General features: G+C 37.2%; 1 long non-coding RNA gene across 1 annotated transcript in view; it reads right to left on the minus strand.

Annotated features, from left to right (window-relative positions):
* Window positions 1-21782, minus strand: part of LOC307187006 — a 316216-nt gene extending 294434 nt beyond the window's left edge. Inside the window, exon 1 of the long non-coding RNA XR_013828525.1 lies at window positions 21092-21782. This is a non-coding gene — a long non-coding RNA (uncharacterized lncRNA). The remainder of the gene's footprint in view (window positions 1-21091) is intronic.
* Between the last annotated feature and the right edge of the window lie 6151 nt (window positions 21783-27933).

The following is a 27933-nucleotide window of genomic DNA, read 5'->3' on the forward strand; positions in this document are numbered from 1 at the left end:
AGACCACTGGCAGAAGGGATTTGAAATACTTTAATATTTCTTTTAAAGCCATGGCAACCATGAAACAATTGTAGAAATAGAAGCTTTGACTTCTTGACATATTTTTTTTAGTGTCTGGTATTCTGAATTTGCACATATAAAAAACTCTTATAAAATTTATTATGTTGAAAGGTAAAGACATTATACTTAATTTTATTCCATACCTTTATATAAGCCATGAATAAGACAAATCACCACATTAATGAATAGATTTTTACCTCTCTGAAAATAATATCTGGATCTTTCAGTCCTTGATTTTTACAGACCGTGGCCAATGGCCTCAAAACAGCTCCATGAGTTTACTGAAAAACATTTTTCAGGATTCACTAATCTATTCAGAAGCAGCAGTATTATGCTTTCATGACTGAAACTAAAAAATGAAATAAATTTCCTTTCTGTACATCTTTTCTCTAGGATTTAATAACTTACTGCTTAATATTAGTTCAGTGACCTTTCTTGTCATATTTATTCACATCTGAAGGAGAATAAAAGTAAATTCTTTAACAGAATAAAAAGACAGAATTCATTTACCTTTAAAAAAAGAAAAGGGAAAAAAACACATATTTGTCTTTACGTTTTTTATCAACAGCCAAAATGTATGCATGTCATCTGTCTCCATAATGGAATTATATATTGTTCAGAGCACTATGTACAAAGATTTTATTATAATTAATGATTTTGACATCACAATGATTAATGTACTATTACTGGAAAATCAATTGCTTGAAATAAGTTTAGAAAATGATTCAGTTGAAACATGACTGAGGCTGCATCTAAATAAAATGTCTAAGTACTAGTGCAGCATGAATCTTGACTTTTAACTCAAAATGTATTGTTTTACATTTCCCACATACTCTCTAACAAGATCAGCTCTAAAGATGAGTGACTGGAAGTTCTCTCTCTATATCTAGTACTGCCAAACGTTGAGAAATTTACGTTTTAATACTAACATGTTCATGAAGGATCACTGACAAATCTGGGCTTTTGCATTTGCTGATTTCATTGGAAGCACCAGCCACTGGGACACTGTTTTCCATAGACGGGTCAAAGCACCTGCTCATAACACCAAAGGTTTTATTTTGTGTTTCTTTCATTATTATATAGTGACCAGTTTTGTTGCTCTGTTCCCTCATTACAACTTAAACATGACCAATAATATCTATATGTATGCTGTTGGTCATAAACTAAATCTATGACAAAGCCTTAAAGAAAATCAACTCAAGACAGATGCCCTCCTGATTAGAGCCTCCTATATCATGAATTCCTGGCAAGGAGGAACACTGTTGCCATTTTTGTTGAATCCCCAGTGCCTGTCACATAGTTTTGATAAACAGATGTTTGTAGAATAAAACTTAACCACTGGTTACCCATATCAACATAAAATATGAAGAATATCCTGAGTTCTGAAGTTAATGTTACTGCTACCTGCCCTTCCTCTGAATTTCTATAGCACTTGTCTAGAAAACACATATGAAACTTTGCAATGCCTTAAATTAGATACATTTTTCTTTTTTTTCTTCTTTCCTTTCTTTTTAAATCTGATATATGCCATCTGTTTAAAGAGACTCTAAACACCTGGAGAATAGGAGCTCTGTCATATGTTTCTTTATAATCCCAAACATTCTTATAAAGCACAAAGTTCAAGACATAAACTCAGATTGAAACATAAAGTTCTACTTTCTTCCCAAAGTATACTTATTCTCTTATAATCTTATAGTTTTATTAATGAATTTGAACACTTACAATAAGGGCAATTTGTTAACTAAATCTACTGAATTCACATGAATATCAAGATAAGATTAATCAGGGTCTTATGATTTTAAAGCTATTTGGAGACAGAATGATCATTTTCAAGAGGAAATTCTTGGAGCATAGTGACCTAAATAGAGTTCCTTCCCCCTCCACTGTCAACGTTAAGCTATATGTCTTTCTGGCCAAATATCTCCTTGGATCTACAGGTTTAAGTAAGATTTTGAGCTCACTCTGCATAAGGAAATAATGTGGGACTTAATCCAAGTGTCAGGCCAAGGACAAAGAATGGAAAGCGACAGGTACTGGGAAGATTTTGCCACTTAGAGTTCCAAAGGCAAAGTTGCCATGAGCCCCTTAAGACTGTGGTGGGTGTTCCTGACCTTAGAAAGAGACCAATAAGGAGTTAATAGGAGAACTGAATTTTTCTTGCACTTGAGGTTTGGAGGAAAACAACAATCAAAGAGGCTCTGCCAGGTCCCTCAATAGGCAATTGACAGCCTGCCTACCCCTAAAATGGAAGACCACAGGGATGGAAACAAATCAGCCACGTCCCACCACCTCTGGAATCCCACAGTTTAAAATATCCGCACAACAAGACCTGAGCTGTTGCAAGCCAACAAAGAAAAATTACATCTAAAAGAGGCCATCAGCCAAAAGAATCACTGAACAAGTTCCCAATGAAACAGAACTGCTGGAGGACACAAAGTAACCCTGAATTAAAAAGTAATAATAGGAGCACCAAAAGAGATTCCAAAATTTGAGTACTTCTCACTACCTCCACCACAATTACCATATTCTATGCCACCATCCTCTCTTGTCAGTGTTATTGCAATACCTCCTATTGTTCTCCTTATTGTCTCTTCTTCACACAGAAGCCAGATTTTTTATTGAAAAAGCAAGTCAGAGAGGAGGCATTGTGGAAGATTTTGGCTGCACAGGCTTGGTTTGTGAATCTCCCAAGACCCCTCATAAAAACAGAGAGAACAATTAAGAAAGCAAAAACAAAGACCCACAGATAATGTATATAATAAAACTAGATGACAAGATATCCACAAAGTATAGGGAGGTGATAAAAACCACCGAAATTCATGTGGTATCAGCATTTATGTGGGAAGAAGTGGAGAGAAAGCACATAGGCTTCTGTTAGCCCTGAGCAGGGAAGCCCTAAAATCATGAATAAGTACCCTCTAGGAAGTGCAAGGGACCAATCTAAGAGTTACAGTGGAAACTTTTTAAATTCACAGCGAGTGAAGGAAACTACAATGGACTGTACTATAATGGTGCCGAAACAGTCTGGGCCTTATAAACGCTTAATACTGACAAATCAAAATTTCTTTTCAATAGAAAACCCTACACTATAGAAAAATTGCTTTTAGTAGAATACATATTGAACAGGACAGGTAAAAATGGACAAAGAAACAAGACAGGGAAATATGGACAAAGAAAGAGATCCATACAACTGTAGGAGGGACACAAAGGAGGTAGAGCTCTGAAAATATGAGGGCATATTTTAATCACTTTGCAAAAATGACAGAAGAAATATTTTAACAAGGGGTCAGAAAACTATAGCCCAGTGGGTGAATGTATCCTGTGGACTGTCTTTTCTATGGTCCCACAAGGTAAGAGTGGGAAGAAGAAGAAGGAGGAGGAGGAGGAGACAAAGGCTTTATGTAGCCAGCAGAGCATAACATATTTACTATGTGACCCTTTATATAAAGCTTTTGCCAACCCCTGCTCTAGCAGAACAGAGCTATAAATGCTATGTTGACTACTCTTCCTTCTAAAAGTAGATGAAAGATAAGCAATATAAACGAATCAAGGCAAAGCAGTTTTGATGAAAAAAAAGAATAAGGAACAGAATGATGTTTCTACATACATACCCACAAAACAGATGAAAACTATAAGTAAACTTATAGCCTAATATTTCAAAATGAGAATAAAGAAATTTTTTTTAAATTATCAAAATTATAAAAGAAAAATATAGATTAGAATTTTTTTAAAGTCAAAAACAAAGTGATTAGAGAAAGGAAAAATTTGAAAAGAGAGGTGACAGACTCTGGGAAGAATTAGAAATGAACCAAAAATTATTTCATAAATGAAGACTAAGGATGAACATAAGAGTGAATAAATACAACATACTAAAGCATCAGAGAGTTATTTAAGAATTATTACAGAAAAAGAAGGTACAAGCCATATGTATATAGAGCACACAGTGAAAATTCCAATATCACTGTAATTGGAGTCCCAGAAAGAAATAGTGCAGAGATAAGTTTTGAAGGTAAATGATTTTACTGCTTTTGTCTTTTGCTTGTCTCTAAAACTTTTGATCTTGCTATCAAATCTGAATGAAAGCCTTGCTGGGTAGAGTATTCTTGGTTGTAGGTTTTAGAGACAAGCAAAAGCGAAAAGATTCAGAACCACCAAATGAGCTTCACAAGAGATGTTCAAGGGACTTCTCAAAGTGAAAAACAAAAGGCCAGAACTATAAACATGAAAATTATGAAAGAAAAAAATCTCATTGGTAAAAGCAAATACACAGTTAAGGTGGTAAATCAACCATGTACAAAGCTAGTGGAAAAGTTAAGATAAAATTAGTAAAATCATTTATATCTGCCATAAGTAGTTAAGAGATACACAAAACAAAAATGTAAAATATGATGTCAAAAACAGTAATCATGGGAGAATGGAATAAACATGCAGGGAAATTAAGTAATCAGCAACTTAAAATAAGCACACCTATATATAGATTGCTATTTATAAACCTCATGGTAACCACAAACAAAAATCTGTAATAGATACACACACTAAAAAGAGAAAAGAATCCAAATATAACACTAAAGATAGTCATCAAATCATGAGGGAATAGAACAAAAGAAGAAGAAAGGAACCAGAACAAACTACAAAAACAACCCTAAATCAATTAAAATGGCAATAAGTACATACATATCAATACTTAAATATATATGGACTAAATGCTCCAATCAAAACACACAGAATAAATGAAAGGATTAAAAAAACAAAATCCACAGATATGTTACCTACAAGATTCACTTCAAATCTAAAGATAAACAGAGACTGAAAATGAGGGCATGGAAAAATGTATTCTACGCAAATGGAAATCAAAAGAAAGCTGGAATAGCAATATTTACATCAAACAAAATAGACTTTAAAACAAAGATTATAATAAGAGACAAAGAAGGACATTACATATGATAGAGGGATCAACTCAAGAAGATGTAACAATTGTAAATACATAGGCACCCAACATAGGAGCACTTAAATACATAAAGCAAATATTAACATATATAAAGGAACATAAATTGACAGTAACGTAAATTGACAGTAACACAGTAATAGTAGGGGGACTTTAACACCCCACTTACATCAATGGACAGATCACCCAGACAGAAAATCAATAACGAAACACTGTCATTAAATGACACATTAGAGCAGATGGACTTAATAGATATATACATAGAACATTCCATACAAAAGCATGTGGAACATTCTCCAGGATAGATCACATGCTAGAACACAAAACAAATCTCAGTTAATTTAAGAAAACTGAAATCATATCAAGCATCTTTTCTGACAATGCTATGAGACTAGAAATCAACTACAAGAAAAACTACAGCACTCATGAACATATGGAGGCTAAAAAATATGCTACTAAATAGCTAATGGATCACTGAAGAAATCAAAAAATACCTGGAGACAAATGAAAATCTAAACACAATGATTCAAAATCTACAGGATGCAGCAAAAGCAGTTCTAAGGGACTTGAGGAGTTTACAGTGATACAAGCCTACCTCAGAAAACAAGAAAAATCTCACATAAACAACCTGAACTTATACCTAAAGGAATTAGAAATGAAGAACAAACAAAACCCTAAGTTAGTAGAAGGAGAGAAATCATAAAGACCAGAGAAGAAATAAATGAAATACAGACTAAGAAAACAATAGAAAAGATCAACAAAACTAAGAGCTTGTTCTTTGAAAAGATAAACAAAACTGATAAACCTTTAGCCAGGATCATCAAGAACAAAAGAGGGCTCAGATCAATAAAATCAGAAATAAAAAAGATGTTACAACTTACACCACAGAAATAAAAAGGATCATATGAGATTACTTCAAACAACTATAAGCCAATAAAATGTACAACCAGGAAGAAATGAACAAATTCTTAGAAATGTACAGTCTCCCAAGACTGAATCAGGAAGAAATAGAAAATATGAACAGATGGATTACCAGTAATGAAACTGAATCAGTAATTTAAAAATTCCCAAAAAACAAAAGTCCAGGAACAGAGAGTTTCACAAGCGAATTCCACTAAACATTTATAGAAAAGTTAACATCTATCCTCAAACTACTCCAAAAAATTGAAGAAGAAGGAACACATCCAAACTTATTCTACAGGGCCAATATCACACTGATACCAAAACCAGACAAAGATATCACACAAAAAAAGAAAATTACAGGCAAATATGGCTGATGAACACAGATGAAAAAATCCTCAATAAAATATTAGCAACCTGAATTCAGCAACACAATAAAAGGATCATACACTATGATCAAGTGGCATTTATCCTAGAGATACAAAGATTGTTCAATATCCACAAATTAATCAATGTGATACACCACATTAACAAATTAAAGAATAAAAGTCATATTATCATCTCAATAGACGTGAAGAAAGCTTTTAATTCTATTCATTTTTGATAAAAATTCTCAACAAAGTAGGTAGAGAGGAAATATACACTTCAGTGTAATAAAGGTCTAATATGATAAGCCCACAGCTAACATTCTCAATGGTGAATAGCCAAAACATTTCCTCTAAGATCAGGAACAAGACAAGGATGCCTATTCTCACCGCTTTTATTCAACAGAGTGTTGGAAGTACTAGCCACAGCAATCAAACAAGAAGAATAAAAAGTATCTAAATTGGAAAGGAAGAGGTAAAACTGTTGCTGTTTGCAGATGATATGAAAATCCTAAAGATGCCAACAACAAAAAATCTATTAGAACTCATCAATGAATTCAGTAAAGTTGCAGGATTCAAAATTATTATACAAAAATCTGTTTCATTTCTGTATACTAATAATGAACTGTCAGAAAGAATAAGAAAACAATCTCATTTACAGTTGCATCAAAACTGATAAAATACCTACAAATAGATTTAATGAAGGAGGTAAAAGACTTCTACTCAGAAAACTAAAGACATTGATGAAGGAAATTATAGACAACATAAACAAATGAAAAGATATACCATGCTCATAGATTGGAAGAATATTATTAAAAATGACCATGCTACCAAGGCAATCTACATATTCAGCACAATCTCAATCAAAATAGCAATGGCATTTTTCACAGAACTAAAATAAATAATTCTAAAATTTGTATGGAAACACAAAAGACCCCAAATAGCCAAAACAATCTTGAGAAAGAAGAACAAAGCTGCAAGTATCAAGCTCCCTGGTTCAAACCATACTATAAAGCTATAATAATCAAAGCAGTATGATACTGGCACAAAAACAGACACATAGATCAATGGAATAGAATAGAATCCAGAAATGACACCACACTTCATATGGTCAATTAATCTATGACAAAGGAGGCAAGAATATAATGGGGAAAAGAATGCCTCTTCAATAAATGGTGTTTGGAAAGCTGGACAGCTACATGCAAAAGAACTAAACTGGATGACTTTTTCACGCCATATACAAAAAGAAACTCAAAATGAATTAATGACTTAAATGTGAGACCTGAAACCATAAAACTCCTAGATAAAAATATGGGCAGTATACTCTTTGACATTGGTATTAGCAACGTTTTTTTGGATCTGTGTTTTCAGGCAAGGGAAACGAAAACAAAAATAAACAAATGGGACCTAGTCAAACCAAAAAGCCTTTGCATAGTGCAGGAAACCATTTACAAAACCAAAAGGCAACCTACTGAATGGGAGAAGATATGTGTAAAAGATATATTTAATCGGGTTAATATCCAAAACACTTTTCCAAGAAAGACATACAGACAGCCAACCGACACATTAAAAGATGCTCGACATCACTAATCATCAGGAAAATGCAGATTAAGACCACAGTAAGATACCACCTCATACCTGTCTGAATGTCTATCATCAAAAAGACATCCTTGTTGGCAAGGATGTGGAGAAAAAGGGACCCTCTTGCACTATTGGTGGGATTGTAAATTGGTGCAAACATTATGGAAAACAATATGGAGTTTCCTCAAAAAGTTAAAAATAGAACTGCTATATGGTTCAGTAATTTCACTTCCTGGTATTTATCAGAAGAAAACAAAAACATTAATTTGAAAAGATATATGCACTCCATGTTCACTGCAGCATTATTTATAATAGCCAAGATATGGAAGCAACCTAAGTGTCTATCAACAGACATACGGATAAAGAAGCTGTGAGATAGATAGATAGATAGATACAGACACATATATGTATGTATGTGTACACAGACACACAAAATAGTATAACACTCAACCATTAAAAAGTGAAATCTTGTCATTTGGGACAACATGAATGGATCTAGAGTGTATTAAGCTATGTAAAATAAGTCAGACAGAGACAAATACCACATGATCTCACTTACATGTGGAATCTAAAGAGCAAAAACAAACAAAACAAAACAAAAACACATCATAGATACAGGGAACAAATGGGTGGTTGCTAGAAGGTGAGGCATGACTGGGTGGGTGAATAGTTATAGGGGATTAAGGTGCATATAATAAGTCACAAGAATGAATATACAGCATAAGGAATATGGTCAATTACACTGTAATAAGTTTGTGAGGGGACAGATGGTCAGTAGACTTACCATGTTGATCATTCCATAATGTATGCAAATGTCACATCATTATGTAGTACACATTAAACAAAATAGTGTACTATCAACTATATTTCAATAAAAAAGAAAAATATTGTATATTAACTCTATAAGTGTATAAACTTCTTGATGAGGATGATTTCCTAGCAAAAGATAAAATTACTAAATTTGACCTTAAGAATAAGCCAAAAATTTGAATAAACTTATTATAATAAAGAAGTTGGAAAACTTGTATTATTAAAAAAGGAATTCCATGAGGGGATTCAAAGGAGCATAGTTGTGAGCACTGATTTGAAGAAAAACAAAACAAAACATTTTTATGTTTGTATATTTAAGTTGGCAGCCCTCAAAAAAACATTCACAACTGCCAGGAAGAGCAACTTTACCAGTGTCTAGAAAAGTGGCTGTTGGGCATACCCTATTACCTAGCAAATCCCTACAGAGGCTTTCCCACAAGAGCATACAGAGCCATGATCGTGAATATTCACTGCAGCAATACTTGCCAATAGTGAAGATTTGTAAGTAATCTAAATTTTATGGGAAGGGGATAAATAAATACCTTGTGATGCATTGAAGCAAATTAACATAACGCAGCAGTAAAATGGATACAGTTCAAAATATGTTGGGTGAAAAAAGCAAGTTGTAGAAAAACACATCAGTATGTGAAACCGCTTACGTAAATTTAAAAAAATAAATACAACAATGACTACATATTTGTTTCAGACACATATATGTGTAATGAAAACATTAAAATATGAACTGGATACACAGTAACATCACAAGGATCGCCTCCAGAGAGAAGAGGAAGCCCATACACTAGAAGGGAAACAATGGGATTTCAACTTTAATTTTCATCATTTGAAAAAATATCTGAAATAAACATGACAGAATGTCAACATGTTTTAAAATTCTGGAAATATGCAAATTTTTGTATGATTCTTAGTCAAAGTTTTAAATTTATATTGACTCCCCAAAGCCCTTTTCTGCATTCCTTTCCTTCTGTATGGTCCCACTTTCCTGAGAGGTACCCCATATTGTCTCCTTCCCCATAGCAACTTGCCGAAAGAAATCTAATATCTGCCATTGGTATTTAGTGTAAATTAAAGCAGCTTATTACTCTCAGAGATATCTAATTATCTAATTGTTGAATCTATATCCATATGTACTTTCCAAACATTACAAATATCAGAGAACAGGTGGTTGCATCTTTGTAACTGTAGTGTTGTTTTTCTGGGAAAATGGTTTTCCCCAGGTTCCTGAAATCACATCTGCCAGGCAACCGTTTATATGCTTGTGTGTAATTCAAGGCTAGCTCAATAGAAATCAATTCACTTGAGGGTTGTTTTATTATTAAATTAATGCAAGAGACTTGTGTAAGGAGATTCTGGTATTCACAATACTGCATATAATTGCATGAACACGTCTCAGTTCCCCAGATGGATAAGTTGACCAAACATAAGACAAATCTCAGTTTTACTTCCAGAGACAATGTTTTGCTGAAGGATATAAAGTAAGAGAAAGATAGGTAGAGGGACGGTTCAGTTTGGAATTAGGCACCTGATGCTATCAAGGCTGCTTCTCTTTCAGAGGGACCAGTAGGCTATGTCCCTATAATGTGCAAGCTGCAAAGTAGGATATAACTCATTGACTGTACACATGCAGGCAGGCTGTCATAAGCTGGAACAGAAAGCCAATAACTTCCCTATTTGCATTGGATTTAGATTTTTATCTCGGTTTACTTTAAATAATTTTTGATATAATTCAAGATTCTTTTAATGAGTACAAACAACAGTTTCGTAACATAACAAGCAGTTTCTCAATTGGCAAATTCACTGGAAATCTCCCAGAATATAATTTCTTTTGAAAACTGCTTTGTGAGTCCTCCCACTGCCAATATGTCTATACAAAAAACAAACAAACAAAAAAACCCAAAAAAACCTCAATTTGATGACCCACGCAATTTAATAGAATATTCATTGTCTATCCATTCTTAAAATGTAAAGAAATTCATTCAATTGAAGCTTACCTCTTAGCATTACCAAAACTGTAAGGAAAAAAGTCAATTTAAAAAATGAATTCAGGGCTTCCCTGGTGGCGCAGTGGTTGAAAGTCCGCCTGCTGATGCAGGGGACATGGGTTCGTGCCCCGGTCTGGGAGGATCCCACATGCCGCGGAGCGGCTGGGCCCGTGAGCCATAGCCGCTGAGCCTGCGCGTCCAGAGCCTGTGCTCCGCAACAGGAGAGGCCACAACAGTGAGAGACCCGCGTACCGCAAAAAAAAAAAAAAAAAAAAAGAATTCAATATTAGGGAATATTCTAAGTTAACAAAATATTAAAGTCATGCCAATTTATTATGTTGATTTTAAAAATGCAATCTATGTATATATTATATAACTGGTAAGGTATAAAAATAGATATTTATACTAAGATTCAATTTTTGCTAATGTTTGGGGAAAAGAATTATAAAAAGAGAAATTTAAAGCATAACCTCAATTCTAAAATCTTTACAAGTGTTACAGGACATTAGTAAATTTGATAGTTCTTTTCCAAGCATAATGAGAAATTATAATTTATGATGTAGCTAGAATAATGGAAAGTAAACATTATTGTAAACACATTTGTGCTTGGTTTATCAAATTCCAAGGCTATAAAATGGGTGCTAATAATATTGACATAAATTTTTGTATTTATATATTACATTTAAAATTTAGGAAATATCTGGCACACAAATGTTAGTATTTCTCCTTCCTAACCTTGGCAACATTTGATTAGGGAAGATGAGAATTGGAGGAAGAATCAAAAGAAATTCAATCTATGACAATATAAACTAAAATAGTAATCCAAGTATTATTTACTAACATAAATTTCTCTCAGGAGCAGAAAAGAGCTTTATATAAATAAGACCAGTCTTTTTTTTCTTTTTACCTTTTGACCCCCTTCACCCATTTCTCCCACTCCCAACCTCCTACCTCTGGCAACTACCACTCTGTCCTCCATATCTGTAAGCTTGATTTTTTGTTTGCTTGTTTTTTTTTTTTGTTTGTTTGTTTGCTTGTTTTTAAGATCCTACATATAAGACAGATAATATGGTATCTGTCTTTCTCTGTCTGATTTATTTCACATAGCATAATGCCCTAGAGGTCCATCGATATTGTTGCAAATGGCAAGATTCCATTCTTTTTATGGTGGAATAACATTCCACTGTAATATATATACACCATAATTTCTTTATCCATTCATCGATCAATGTACACTTAGGTTGTTTCCATATCTTGGCTATTGTAAACAATACTGAGGTGAACATGGGGGTACCTATATCGCTTCGAGTTAGTGTTTTCATTTTCTTTGGATAAATAACTAGAAATAGATTTCTGGATCTTATGGTAGTTCTATTTTTAATTTTTTGAGGAACTTCCATACTGTTTTCCATAGTGGTGATGCTAATTTACTATTCTTATTTCCTTAATGCCGACCAGTTTTATTTAATGATTAAATATTTTGTTTCATTATATTTTTTGTATCTTGCTTAAGAACTCAACTGCACAACAGCCTGATGTATGTAGAAATAAGCAAAACCAAACATTTAAAATATATTCTTTTTGTTTGTTTGTTTGTTTGTTTTTGCTGTACACGGGCCTCTCACTGTTGTGGCCTCTCCGGCCGCGGAGCACAGGCTCCGGACGCACAGGTCCAGCGGCCACGGCTCACGGGCCCAGCCGCTCTGCAGCACACGGGATCCTCCCGGACCAGGGCACGAACCCGCGTCCCCCGCATCGGCAGACTCCCAACCACTGCGCCACCGGGGAAGCCCTAAAATATATTCTTTTATTCAGTTAATCAATACTTATTGAGGGCAGACATTCAATTATGTGTGCTAGGAATTGGGTATAGAAAATGGTCCCTGCTCTGAAAGAGAACGTGGTATGCATAGGGTTCAATAATTGAAAAGGTAAACTCACCACCTGATATTATTCCAGGAATCTGACATGTATTAATGTGCAGCTTCACGTAACTTGAGAATAGATCTTATAAAAATGTCTTTAGGGCTCCCCTGGTGGCGCAATGCTTGAGAATTTGCCTGCCAATGAAGGGGACACGGGTTTGAGCCCTGGTCTGGGAAGACCCCACATGCCACGGAGCAACTAGGCCCGTAAGCCACAACTACTGAGACTGCACGTCTGGAGCCTGTGCTCCTCAACAAGAGAGGCTGCGATAGTGAGAGGCCCGCGCACCGCGATGAAGAGTGGCCCCTGCTTGCCGCAACTAGAGAAAGCCCTCGCACAGAAACGAAGACCCAACACAGCTAAAAACTAATAATTAATTAATTTTTAAAAATGTCTTTAAGTTTCCTAATGTAATGTCAGATTTGCTTTATTTTTAGTATATTAATTATTCCATGGAGATTATCTGTGCAATTCACTTTAACAAACATTTTTTGAGTGGTAAGATTATTTAACTTCTTGAACCTCAGTATCTCCATGTATAAAAGAGGCTGCTAACAGGATCTAACTGGTGGTAGTGTGAGGGTTAAATGATATCATACCTATCAGCTTATCCTTAGATTAGATGTCAGTAGAAAAACATTTCCCAGTTTCATTCTCATTATCCAGAAAGGGTTCACATGCACAGTTGAACCAACCATCATCATGAGGAATAGAATTACTTATAACTTTGAGACATAGGAGGAAAAGTAGACACACAAATAAAACTGGGTTTTACCAGCAAGGAAGAAAGGAGGAATGGCTATGGGAATGCCACCATGCATGTGTGCCAGAGCAGGGATGACTTCCCTCAAACAGACTATGGTGAATGTTAGGGGAATTCAATCTAGAAAGGAGACTTTGACCAAGGTTCTCCTAGAACAAGCATGGATTTACTGAGGGCAGGTAGTAAGGTAGATACAATTGTAAGGTCAGAAGACATAGAGCCCTTAATGCAAGTCTGAAGCTCAGTGACCAGAATACAAGTCTTGGGAAAATTGGTGAAAACAAACATAGTTCCACTTTTCTAGGAACTGAATTTAGGTTGTAAATGCATGAACACAAATCAGAGTAAAGTGACTGGAATTACAGTATGGGAAAGAAATTTTGTCACAGAAAAAAGGCAAGTCCATCTCTTTGGGATATTACCCAGGAAGGAATGGGTTAACCACTGGCGTATCCTCCCTCCCAGCCACAAGCACACTTAGGTAAAGCTTGACCCTTAATCAAACTTTTTTCAATACCAACTGCAGCAATGTATCCATTGGAAACAGATGTCCCTGAGCATATTGAACCTGGTTGTCAGGACTGTTTATTGTATAGCTTGGTAAATTATGGACCACAGCTAAGCTATGAATGAAAGCTAAATCCACATCCCTCTGGGTGCTAGAGAACTGACAAAGTATTTAAGTTGAAAAGATCCAAGACCCTGAAGCTGTCCTGTGTTGATGCAACCCAAACACACACCAGTTGTCATCCCTAATGACCAAAACACATCCTACATGGTAACTAGGATAGTGAAGCTGCAACTGGGAATCTGCAGCCTCCATGATGCTATTTTATGCATGATTCTGTGCTCCCTGTACTCTATACTTTCTTAAAATTATGAGCTTTGTGCTGAATAAGCCTATTCTGTTTTGTGAGTTTGAATAATCTAAAACTGATACCCACTCTGGTGGTCTTATAGACAGGTAATATGAATAAAATGGCCATGAATAAAGTCTTGGTACTGAGCCAACTACTAAGCAGGTGTTATTTGATGTACACCTAACTAGTAATAGCATTGGTTCCATGCTCTTGGGTGAGAATGAGTCTCAAGATGAATGGACAAAGTTTAAATGTCCCAGATTTAGCAGTTAAAGAGTGGGTTGACAAGGTGTTGTTGACAAAGAAATAAGTAGAAAACTTCAATTCTATTCATATGTTTATACCTTAGTGAATTAACACTATAGTGCAATGAAAAGAGTCCTTCTGAGAGAAGCACCATTAGAATGTGAAATTGATAATGTACTATTCTGGAGAAGGTACAGAAAAGTGCCTTTCACCTTAAGTTTCGCAATTAGATAGCTGTTTACTTCAAATCTTTCGAATTTTTCCTAAAGGCATTAGCGATAATTTACTGACCCAGATGAACCCTACATTAACTAGATGAATTGGAATATGCTGTTTTAGTTCATAAAAAAGTTAAAAATAGAATTACCATATCATCCAGCAATTCTACTTCTGGGTATATACCCAAAAGAACTGAAAACAGACTCAAAGAAATATTTATACAACTATTTTCATAGCACCATTTTTCACGATGGCCAAAATGTAGAAGCAACCCAAGTGTCCACTGATGGATGATGACGATAGATAAACAAATGTGATATACACATGCAATATAATATTATTTGGCCTTAAAAAGGAAGAAAATTGTGACAGATGCTACAACATGGATGATTCTCAAGGACATTATGCTAAGTGAAATAAAACAGACAAATACAAATACTGTATGATTTCACTTATAGAAGGTATCTAGAGTAGTCAAATTCATAGATTACAAAGTAGTATGGTGGTGGCCAGGGGCTGAGGTTAGTGGGAATGGACTCTTTTGCAAGATGAAAACGGTTCTGGAGACAGATGGTGGTGATGGTTACACACGTGAATGTACTTAATGCCACTAAAACATATACTAAAATGTTCAAGATGGTAATTTTTATGTTATGTGTATTTTACCACAATTTAATTTTTTAATGGAAAAAAATGCTGTCTTAATACTCATCATCTACTTGAAGTTTCCATCAAATTAAACGGTTAGGCACTTTAATAAAGAGAAAAGAAATGAGAAGAGAGGAAAAGGGGAGGAGAGGGGGTGGGAGGAAACAGAGGAAAGGGGAGAGGAGGTGAGCAGGGGAGGGAGGGTCCTTGCTTGGCCTGTACACAGGCGGTTATGAGTCAGTTCAGTATGCTAGATACCCGGCAGGAGAATTCCACAACACCCAGGAGTCACAGCAGCTCCTTCACTCCTTCAGTGGATGCAATTTATATGCACCCAAATAAGTGTCTGAATGCCTGGATTATATTAAACTACTCGCACAACATGACTGAGTGGCAATAAAAAGAAACCGCAGATTGACGATGACACTAACAATGCAAGCACAAGACAGAAACAAGAAAATGATGGAGCGGAAACTTCCCAATTCCAGCATGAGTTATGAGGTCATCAGTAACATAAGACATAAAAAAGTAAACAAATATTTAATCAGATCTGACAAGAAGTATGCCAGTCTCAAAAACTATAAAAAATACTGCTTAGAATACAAATTTTTGTCCACTATACTTGAAGATGAACATGAATCTAAGAATATGCTGTTGTTTGAGACATTAACTAATAATTGGTATATTTATACAAAATATATGTTTTTAGTAAGTGCATACATGCGGGTGCAAACTCAAATTTTGAATGAAAGAGTAAGCCACCAAAATATGGAGGGCTTCCCTGGTGGCGCAGTGGTTAAGAATCCGCCTGTCAATGCAGGAGACACGGGTTCAAGCCCTGGTCCGGGAAGATCCCGCATGCTTCAGAGCAGCTAAGCCTGGGTGCCACAACTACTGAGCCTGCGCTCTAGAGCCCACAAGCCACAACTACTGAAGCCCGTGAGCCTAGAGCCCGTGCTCCACAAGCGAAGCCACCACAATGAGAAGCCTGCGCACCACAACAAAGAGTAGCCCCCGCTCGCCACAACTAGAGAAAAGCCCGCGCGCAGCAACGAAAACCCAATGCAGCCAAAAATTAATTAATTAATTTTTTAAAAAAGAATCTAACAGAGCAGAAACCAAAATTTTAAATTATAATAATAATATGGAGACTACTGCTTCGGGCAAATGGGCTGATAAATTATAGATCATATTCAGGTTTGTTAGAAATCTTAGTTATATCCATTTTAATAAATCTAGTAAATACAGATTTCTATACCATTTAATATCAGGTAGTACACAACTTATGATATTAAATAAAAGCCTGATTGACTATAGTTTTATTAGTTTAATTTCTTAATTGGTCCATTGCACTTATTTATAATCTCTGAAATTCTCTAATCAAAATTAGAAACTTCTGTTTCTATTATGAAGTTACATAAATGATTCATGGAAATGTTAAAACCATACTGATAATATAAGAATTTCAATACAAGTCATATGATCAACTTCCTAAATTTAAATCAGTTTTTCGTAAAAGCACATTTAAATGTATAATATGCCCATGCATTATTGGTTCCTAAATATCAATATTCCCACTTCATAGTACAAAAATTACTTACATAGCTTAGGAATAAAATTATATTGTATACTCAGAGCCATTTGAGTTAATTTATATGACTTTTTGGCTTGGAAATATACTCATATAGGCCTAAATTTTAAAAATATATTATGGGTTTAATATCGAGGTTTTAATCTTATGTCACAAAATATTTGATAGTTCTGTGAAAACTGTTGTGATAAAGAGAAATTATAGTAGTCACTAGTATTAGAGTAAGAAAATTCAAGTAGATATATTTATTACTATAATCTATTACTATAGAATCATTGTTATTTGATATGTAGAGGAAATAAAATGTGAAATATTCCCCTTGAGGCAAAAATATTCAATCATATTTCATATAAGAATGAGGCAAAATAAATTAAACATCTACCTCTAAATATTCCATATTTATCCAAAGAATTTGCAAACTCTGTGAATAAACCTAAGATGGAATACTTATCAAAAATAGTGATCTCAGTATTGAATGTACCCCCCAAAATATAATTCTTTCTTACTTAGTCTAAAACTCTGAAGGCATTAAGTAAAGGTATTTCTGTAGTTATTCAAAAAGATGTGCGACTACTAAAAGAAGTGATAATGATAATGAGTACTGGCTCTGAATAAATGTGTTAACAATCCTTTTTCCCTTAAAAAAAGAGAAAATGGGGGCTTCCCTGGTGGCGCAGTGGTTGACAGTCCGCCTGCCGATGCAGGGGACACCGGTTCGTGCCCCAGTCCGGGAAGATCCCACATGCCGCGGAGCGGCTGGGTGCGCGAGCCATGGCCGCTGAGCCTGCGCATCCGGAGCCTGTGCTCCGCAACGGGAGGGGCCACAGCAGTGAGAGGCCTGCGTACCACAGAAGAAGGTTTTAAACAAATACCTCTAAAATGCTTTAGAATAAGTGCTTTTAAAGATCATCTTTGTTAAATATTTGATGTACTAGTTAAGGCGACACTAGAAACAATAATAACTAAACCCCAAATTGCATAATGACTCAAATCTTAGTTTCTTACTGCAGCAGTCTAGATCTAATCAGGAGAGAAAAACCTCATGGTGATGTGAACATGGAAAGCTTAATATAAAGAATTATTAACTATAACAGAGGATTGGAGTAACAAGAGATTGTCTAATAAGAAGTAAAAAGAACACTAAAGAATATACGAATAGCAGACACAAGGAGCAGCCACTGATTTTAGGACTGAGAAAGGGCACCCAAAGAAGAGGCTCTTTCTCCTATGACTGAGACCTTGGCCTCACTGGAGATGGCATGGTCATGCCTCACTGAATGGCAGAGAAGTCACTATGGTACGGTGTCAGCAGAACTCTGCAGAAATCTTCCATCTAGGGTGCCGGAAAAAGCTATTCATGGGGAGATGTCTCCCCAGAATCATTCCACTCTAAAAGCACCAGGGGAAGATGCCGGCGGCTGGGTGCTGCTGACCATCATGCACCAGAAGGAGACAGAAGATGGAGAAGCTGCAAGTGCACAGGAGCCTGCTGAATGAGCACACATTGGAACCAGAAAGCATGGCCCCTTCCTCATTCAATGTCTCTCCACCATCTACTTGCAAAGCCTCAATGGTTGGTGGCAATGGAAAAATAGATAAGGGGCCCAAATCCATTTTCATAGAGTGATACAGAAACGTGAATTTGGAGGTGAGAGGCAACCAATATCCATCACACTTGTTCAGGTCAAGTTCACATGGCTGTCCTGATTTGTGTGCAGTGTTCCTCTAACTGGTGATTTGAAGGCTCTGGCTTTTTCTTCTTTGTGGTTTTTCCATCTTCTACATGCAGTGTTCAGTGTCACAGCCCTTGGTTATATCAAATTAGTCAAAGGGGAAAGAGCATGTAGAATTTCATAAGAAAGTTTTCTAAGGGCAAGGTCTGGACGTGGCACATACCTGTCAGCTTACATTCCATTGGCGAGAACTCATTCATATGGTCTGAGTTAGGTCACACCTAACTGCAAGGCAAACTAGAAAATGTAGTTGAGGTGGTGTACAGGACAAAGAAGAAATGGTTTTGGTGACCAGCTAGTCAGTCTCTATTACAGATTATTTGTTTTAATTTATGGTTTTATTACTCCTGGCAGCAATGCATCTTACCCCTGGTCACCATTTCCCCTGGACTGGGTGGTGGTAATGTGTGTGCATATATATTTAGACTGTCAGCTAAGATTCCCTGTGCCCACTGAGTTCCAGATAAGATTTACCCAAACTCCCAATTTTATGCCCCAGATAGGTCTGCAAATTCCCAGGGTTCTTATATTCTCATAGTCTTCTCCATGCTTAATTTCTGCTATTGCCATTCTTCACTGCCTTGACTCAGATATGAAATCTAGATTTTTCAGTGATTTCTACCAAAGATTCCTTTACACAACACTTGTGGATAAGGAAAAATTGCCTGAAGATTTGAGAATGACAGAGGAGGTTTAAATTACAGCATCAGGAATAATTTCAAAGTACATAATAGGCAGCTTACTGTCTTTTAGTAGCCACTTCTGGGAAATTTTGGTGGCCCTTCACCTCATCTGGTTGTCTTCCTTATACGTCTCACGGCTCCCTTTCTCCCCTGAGTCTCTTTACCTCTCAAGAGAAAAACAGATCCCCCTTGCTTTGTCATGCCGAACAACTTAACCATTTTTATTTAGTTGTCTCCTAAGATCCTACTGACCCCAGTGTTCTTGAGGGTCTTACTTTCCATCCCCAAAGAATCTGAGTGCACTCTAAGAGAAATCCATGTGCTGGTGGTTAAAGCTAAAATTTTCACATTATTTCATACAAAGTCAAAATGACTTGATACTGACTACAGTGTATATTAAATGAGTTCTGCCAGATCAGCATTCCCAAAGTGTGTTCTATGGTGCACCAGCCCCATGAAATAATTTGTAAATAATAAGGTCCATGATCAAGCAATTTTGAGAATCCCTGCATACTATATCCCCCCTCTCTTGGAGATTCACAATGTGTATTAAACATACTGAAAGCTGTGAGAAGTCCCATACTAAGAAACTTGTTTAGCTATGATAATAGCTAAGTTACTTCATGACATAACCTTTTATTCACAAAATGCCTTCTAATGTACAGAATGTAAAAAGTCCCTTATAGCTGTACTGTTCTGAAACACTGTAATTCTTCAGCACCTATGTAACTAACAAGGAAACAATCACAAGAAAGTCGGCCCAACAGCATGGCCAGAATGGGAGCTGTCACGTACTCTCTGACTGTAAGAGCCCTCCCAGGTGACCACTGCCCCCAGCCAGAGCTTAGAGCCATCTGGTTATTCTAAGAAGGTGAGGCAGTGCCCCTCAGAGACTAAGCAGAAACGAACAGGATAAAGAGAAGGCAAACTTCCCAGCTGGTGCTGAAAGCTCCCTGTCGTTCCACTTTCATCTTCACCAAGGCAACTGAGGCAGGGATTTGGCTGTCTTCCTGACAAATGTCCTCTCCTTTTCATTTTGGATTCATCCACTCAGGATTCCTGTGTTCTCTGAACTGCTCTGCTCCTTGCACCCCTCCCCAAGCCCCACGATATTTAAACTTTCACTAACCCTGGTCTTGACTCTTGATCCTTTTGGTCAAAAGTACATTTGGTTGCAACCAAATTTTACAGCAAGTCAGCAATCTAGACAGTAGATGACTGTTATTGCCCCTTCTAACCTTAAGACTACGAAACAGTTTGACTTTCGCTCTAGTAGAACATATTGACCAGTGAATTTTCTAAGTATGAACTATTGTTAGGCAGCACAATTCACTTGAATATTGTCACTAAGGCACAGGTTCACGTTTTTATCAGTCTGAAAGTGTCTTGAAAAACACAAAGTGTGATATAATACAGTAAATCATTAGTATTTCCTGTAGCACTGTGAGGAAGTCTCCCTGCTGTTTTGGTACTTCAGACACTGGAATAAATGCATGTTGAAGTCTCATTTCTTCTCTTCTCAAATAAACTGTTAAAAAAAAAAACTAAAAGCCACAGTACCATGATTAACCTGTTTTGTGAATTCCAATTTGATGGCCTAATGAATAAAGGCTAGAAAATAAGTCTCTCTTTATAGTGAGGATTATGGACCCCTTTGAAAATAGGATAAAAGAGGACAGAGGAAAAATGGTTTTATGCATTGTATCAGTTAAGATAGAATTGGGCTATGAAAAAAAAAGAAAAAGAAAACAAGACTGGTACCTTAAGCCAAGCAGGGGATTTTTTTTTCCCGGAGTTAAGCAATCCATGATAGCAATCCAGCAACACAAGCAGATCTGAGGTCCTTCCCCTTTTCTGTGCAGCCGTCTTTAGCAAGGTGGACGCTCCACGTCCAAAACTGAGTCTGCGCTTCAGGCAAGGAAAGGAGAAGGATAAAGGGCAAAAACTTCTGCCATTTGAGTCACTCTGAGTAAGAGTCTAGCTGAGTCTTACAGGATTTTCCCAGACGCTTCATCCAGTAACTTCTGCTTACATCCTGCTGGTCAGAACTGCTGGCTGCAGGAGGTGCCGAGAAATGTAGATTTTTAGCCGGGCACGTTGTCGCCCTCAAACAAAATCCAGTGTTTGCCAAATGCCCATATACAAAATGTGGAACTGCTTTAAGGATATCCTTTCACCAGAAAAGCCCAACAGGGCCCCGGGGGGAAACGAGATGGAATCCAGGTGATAAGGTCTAACCTTCTCTTTTGTGCTTCGTCTAGTTTCACTTGCCCACAGGGGGCCTCGTGCAGAGGCCTTGGACCTAACACGTCAGATTAGGGTTCCCGGGACAGAACCACTGCGTCGGACACCTCAGCTTGGCGAGCAGAGCGCAGAAGCGCTGCGGAAGACACTCAATTCAAGATGGCGGCGGCGGCGGCGGGCCGTGTGCAGAGACGCTGAGCGCCGCTCTGCGATTTGGTGCGTGAGCGGCACAGCTGTGCCGGATGCAGGCGAACTCCGCCCCCTCCCCGCCCCTCCCCATGAGAAGCCCGCGGGCTGTGAGGAGAGCCTGCGCTCTAGAGTCGGAGCTCGCACGTTTTCATCTTTGGTCAAAGAAGAAAGCTTTCCTTTGCTTCTGAGCCAAACTCAGTTGCATTCTCTTGGCTCCAGTGACACTGAGCAAGAGGACCCTTGTTCGAGCCCGACTGGAAAGGGTCCGTAACAACTCCAGGTTAACAATCGTTGATTGAAGGACAACCCACAGGTAAGGCAAGTGATTTCCTATTTATTAAACTTGTTGGTGGTCTGTAGATTGGAAATCGATGTTTTAACCTTAAGGTGGTAGGATGATAATTGTGTTGCGGGAGAGGGAAACGTCACATTCCAGGACCCGCAGGAATCCTTAGGACAGACCGCCAAGTGAGGATTCTTAGTTTTGCGCAGGAGAGAATTCAAGACGAGCCAGGGTAAAGGGAAAACAAGTTTAGTTAGAGAGATACACGTTCCATAGGCAGAATGCAGACCTTCTCAGAAAGTGAGAGCGACCCCAGAACATGGGGTTGTAGGTTCTAATGGGTTAAGTAATTTCATAGGCTAATGAGTGGCAAGAATATTCTTGCTATTTCGGGGTAGGGTGGGGATTTTCCAAGAATTGGGCCGCTGCCTACTTTTTGGCCATTTATGGTCCCCCTAGGAACTGTCAGGTGTAAGGGGGAGTGATTTTTTACTATTACAATGAAAGTATAATGAGCCAGAGGTCAAAGACCGGACTGTTCTCAAAGCTACCCTGGTTTCAGCTGGTTCCAAGTGTTCGTTATCGCATCCAAACAGCTGCGCCTCTTCTTCATTATCTAACATTAGTGTCCTGCCCCTTTCCCTCCTGTCTCAATTATGTATAATAGCCTAAAGCAATGCCTGTTGAAGTGTGGGCCGTAGTATCTGTTATATACATATCTGTGGTGCTGCTTCTGAAACACACAGAGACAGAGACCTGAATCAGAATCTCTAGGGAAAGTGCTCAAGAGTTTTCTTTTCCATCAGTGGTTCTTACACATACTAAAGTTAGAGAACCAATGGCACAAACTCAAATGCTTATGGAGGTCAGGAAGTAACACAAATAAGTGAATACACTGAATATATATAATGCAATAGGAAATGGGAGACAGTGGGACATATGACCTAGCTCAAGGACATAAACACTACTCAGTGCTTGCTTATGACTACCACATGGCAATGTTGACCCTGCATTTCCAATTCTTTTCACTTTTTTCAAGGGAAGATGAACATCAGATTTTTATGTAAAATCTCCTGATTTCTAATGCCTGGCAACTAGTTTTAAAATATTTAAAGGAACCACCATACAATCCAGCAATTCCACTTTTGGGAATATATCTGAAGGAAGTGAAATCACTATCTTGAAGAGATATCTGTACCTCCATGTTCACTGCAGCATGATTCACAATAGCTGAAACAGGGAAAAAACTTGTATTCATTAGTGGATGAATGGATAAAGAAAATGTATGGCACATATACACAATGGAATATTACTCAGCCATAAAAAGAAATGAAATTGAGTTATTTGTAGTGAGGTGGGTGGAACTAGAGACTATCATACAGAGTGAAGTAAGTCAGAAAGACAAAAATAAATACCATATGCTAACACATACATATGGAATCTAAAAAAAAAAATGGTTCTGAAGAACCTAGGGGAATAAAGACGCGGACATAGAGAATAGACTTCAGGACAGGGGGAGGGGGAAGGTTAAGCTGGGACGAAGTGAGAGAGTGGCATGGACATATATACACTACCAAATGTAAAATAGATCGCTAGTGGGAAGCAGCCACATAGCACAGGGAGATCAGCTCGGTGCTTTGTGACCACCTAGAGGGGTGGGAGGGAGACACAAGGGGGAGGGGATATGGGGATCTATATATACATATAGCTGAATCACTTTGTTATACAGCAGAAACTAACACACCATTGTAAAGCAATTATACTCCAATAAAGATGTTAAAAAAAAAAAGAAAGAGAATGCGTGTGTGTGTGTGTGCATGTGTGTCTGTGTGTGTGTATATATGTACAGTAGTTCCCCTTTATCTCCAGGGGTTATGTTTCAAGACTCTCAGTAGATGCCTGAAACTGCCAATAGCACCGAACCCTATATATACTATGTTTTTTTTCCTATGTATGCATATATGTGATAAAGTTTAATTTATAAATTAGGCACAGTAAGAGATTAACAATAATAATTAATAATAAAATAGAACAATTATAACAATATACTATAATAAAAGTTATGTGAGTGTGGTCTTTCTCTCCCTCTCTCTCAAATATCTTATTGTACAAATTTAGTGCCTTATCCATCTTAACTAAGCACTTACCACTCGCTGTGGCTGTAACTTTTGCAGTTTGAAGTGTGACAGCAAAACTGGCATAAATTTCTTTTTCACAATTTCAACAATAGAGGATTCATTCTTACCATAAGTCTTAGCAACCTCAGCATACAATTTTTTTTCTTTCCTTATTAAATCGAGAACTTTCATGTTTTCACTCAAAGGAAGCACTATACGGCTTCTCTTTGGCATATCTGAATTGCCGGCATCGCTACTCTTGTAGGTTGGGGCCATTATTAAGTAAAATAAGGGTTTCTTGAACATAGTTACTGCGATACCAAGACGGTGGATTTTATAACTGAGATAGCTAGGAAATCCTGCCATTTGCAACAACATGGATGAAGCTTGAGGGCGTTATGCTAAGTGAAGTAAGTCTTACAGAAAAAGACCGATACTGCATGATCTCACTTATATATGGAATCTATGAAAAATGAACTCACAGAAACAAAGAATAGATTGGGGGTTCCATGAGCTAAGGGCTGAGGAAAATGGGAAGATGTTGTTTAAAGGGTACAGACTTCGAGTTGTAAGATGAATAAATTCTGGGATCTAATGTACAGTAGGTGACTATGGTTAACAATATTATATTGAGGGCTTCCCTGGTGGCGCAGTGGTTGAGAGTCTGCCTGCCGATGCAGGGGACGCGGGTTCGTGCCCCGGTCTGGGAAGATCCCACATGCCGCGGAGCGGCTGGGCCCGTGAGCCATGGCTGCTGAGCCTGTGCGTCTGGAGCCTGTGCTCCGCAACGGGAGAGGCCACAACAGTGAGAGGCCCGCGTACCGCAAAAAAAAAAAAAAAAAAAAAAAAAAAATCAACAAAAAACTTGAACACATACCTCACTGAAGAATATACAGATGACAAGTAAGCATACGAGATGTTCAACATTACGGAATTGCAAATTAAAACAACAATGATATACCACCTACACACTTATTAGAATGGCCAAAATCCAGAACACTGACAACACTAAATGCTTATGAGGATGCAGAGCAACAGAAATTCTCATTCCTTGCTGGTGGGAATGCAAAATGGTACAGCCACTTTCGAAGACAGTTTGCAGTGCCTTACAAACATACTCCTACCACACAATCCAGCAATTGTATTCCTTGGTATTTATCCAAATGATTTGAAAATATATGTCCACACAAAAACCTGCACAAAAATATTTATAGCCGCTTTCTTAATAATTGCCAAAACTTGGAAGCAGCCAAGATGTTGTTCAGTAGATGAAAAGGTAAATAGTATGGTACATCCAGATGATTGAATATTGTTCAATACTAAAAAGAAATGAGCTCTCAAGTCACAAAAAGACACAGAGGAACCTTAAATGCATATTACTAAGTGAAAGAAGCCAATCTGAAAAGGCTACATACTGTCTGATTCCAACCATATGACATCCTGGAAAAGGCAAAACTGTGGAGAGAGTAAAAGGATTAATGTTGGCCATGGGTTAGAGAGGTTGAGTGGCAGGACCGGGTTGGGGTGGGGGAGAGGGAGGGATAGGCAGAGCACAGAGGATTTTTAGGGCAGAGAAACTATTCTGTATGAAACTACAAAGGTGGATGCATGTCATAACACATTTTCAAAACTCATGGAACATACGACACCGAGAGTGAACCCTAATGTAAACTGTAGACTTTAGATGATGATATGTCAATGTAGATTCATAAGTTGTAAGAAATGTACCAGTGTGATGCAGGATATTGATAGTGGGAAAGGTTTGGGGAGGGGCAACAGGGGATATATGAGATCTCTCTTTACTTTCCACTCAGTTTTGCTGTGAACCTAAAGCTCTAAAAAATAAAGTTCATTAATTTAAAAAAATATTTAAATAACTTGTATTGGTAAATCAAAGCAAGTCCTGGGTTGCCAGTTCACAACCTCTAAGCTAGAGTATAAACTTGTATTTTTGGAGTGAAAAAGGATATTAGAGATTATCTGATTCAGACCAGTAATCTTATAAATAAGAACATTTAGTCTCGAAAAGTACATGATTTGACCTTGAGAGCAGAGCTATTGTTCACAGAACCTGTCCAAGCACCCAGATACCAATTTGCTTTCTTGATAACTTTTACATGTAGTAGCCCTTAAATTTGAGTTTTAAGAGAGAGTGTCATTCTCTATAACAGTAATATTGGTAATATTTTATATTTATATTGAAATCTTAAGAAGCATGTCTTCTCATCAGTATGATACAGAATTATCTCCCCACAAAACACCCTCCAACAAAGATCAATATAGATAAATAAATGTTTTAACTTAAAAATATGTATGTCTGCTTAAAAGTACATGGGCCATGAACAGAACAGAAGCAGACAGTAAGAGGTGGAGCTGGCCCTTGAACCTACAGAGCTCAGGATTGTTAAGAGGCAGGGGTACTCAGTCTTCTGGAGTTATGGTTGCTGCATACAGGCCCTCTGTGAGTAGAGTGGAGGACTTCTTTGGCCAGGAATGCAACCTCCAACAAGCTGTAACCATTGTCCAGGGCTCTTTGCCTTGAGTTGTGGTAGGAGCAGGGAGCACCTGGGTCAAGTTCTTTTCAGACTAAATCTGTAACTATCCCTGACATCACCATGGGATGAAATATTTAATGAGAATCTCAAGCCACCAGTTTCTGAGCCACAGATCCGGTGAAGGCAAACAAACAAACAAAAATACACAAGAGAAGGGTGAATACAAAATGCAAACAAAACCCACCATTTTTACCGATGAACAAATGGAGTCTCAGAGATGTTAAATATCTGCCTAGCATACAGTACTGGAGTCAGAATTCAAACTCAAGACAGTCTGACTCCTGAGCTTGTGCTCTTAACCTATATAGCACACAGCCTCCCCAGTGAAACAATGACCTGATCTACAGAAAGCCTAACTGTTGTTTTTCATAGAAGCAACTACTTTATTTGGTTATATTTTGTATATTTTGTTATATACCCTGCAGTTTTGAAAACACCCTGCCATAGGCAACCATTGTTTTGATTTCTGTCACCATAGATTAGTTTTGTCTATTCTTTAACTTTATGTGAGTAGAGTCATACAGTTTGTAGTCTTCTGTGTCTAGATTCTTTCACTCAATGTGTTTAAGTTTCATCCATGTTGTAGCATGTATCAAGTTCATTCTTTTTTGTACTCCATTGTATGAATACACCACAATTTGTTTATCCATTTTCTTGTTGATGGACACATAGATTGTTTCCAGTTTTTTGCTATTATGAATAAAGCTGCTATGAAAATTTTTACATGTCCTTTTTTTGGACATATATTTCCATCTCTTTTGGATAAATACCTGGGAATACAATCGCTGGGTCATAGAGTAGGAATTGCCAAGCAATTTTCCAGAGATATATTACCATTTTATACTCCTAACCACATTGTTTCAATTCCTTCTCATCTTCATCAACTGCTTCTAGCGGGGGCAAAATGATAACCTCATTGTAGCTTTAATTTGCATTTCCCTTATGAATAATGATGCTGAGCAGTTTTTCACGTGCTTACTAGCTATTCATATAGCTTCTTTTGTAAAGTTTCTGTTCAGATATTTTACCCATTTTAATTGGGTTGATTGTCTTCTTAATATTGATTTGTGGGAGTTCTTTATATTTACTGAACTCAGGTGCTTTATATGATATATGTGTTGCAAGTATTGTTGCTCAGCCTATGGCTTACCTTTCATTTTTCTTTATGGTATCTTTTAAAGAGCAGAGTTTTAAGTTTTTATTAAGTCCAATTTA

The sequence above is a fragment of the Stenella coeruleoalba genome (genome assembly GCF_951394435.1).
Source record: "Stenella coeruleoalba genome assembly, chromosome: 5".
NCBI lineage: Eukaryota > Metazoa > Chordata > Mammalia > Artiodactyla > Delphinidae > Stenella > Stenella coeruleoalba.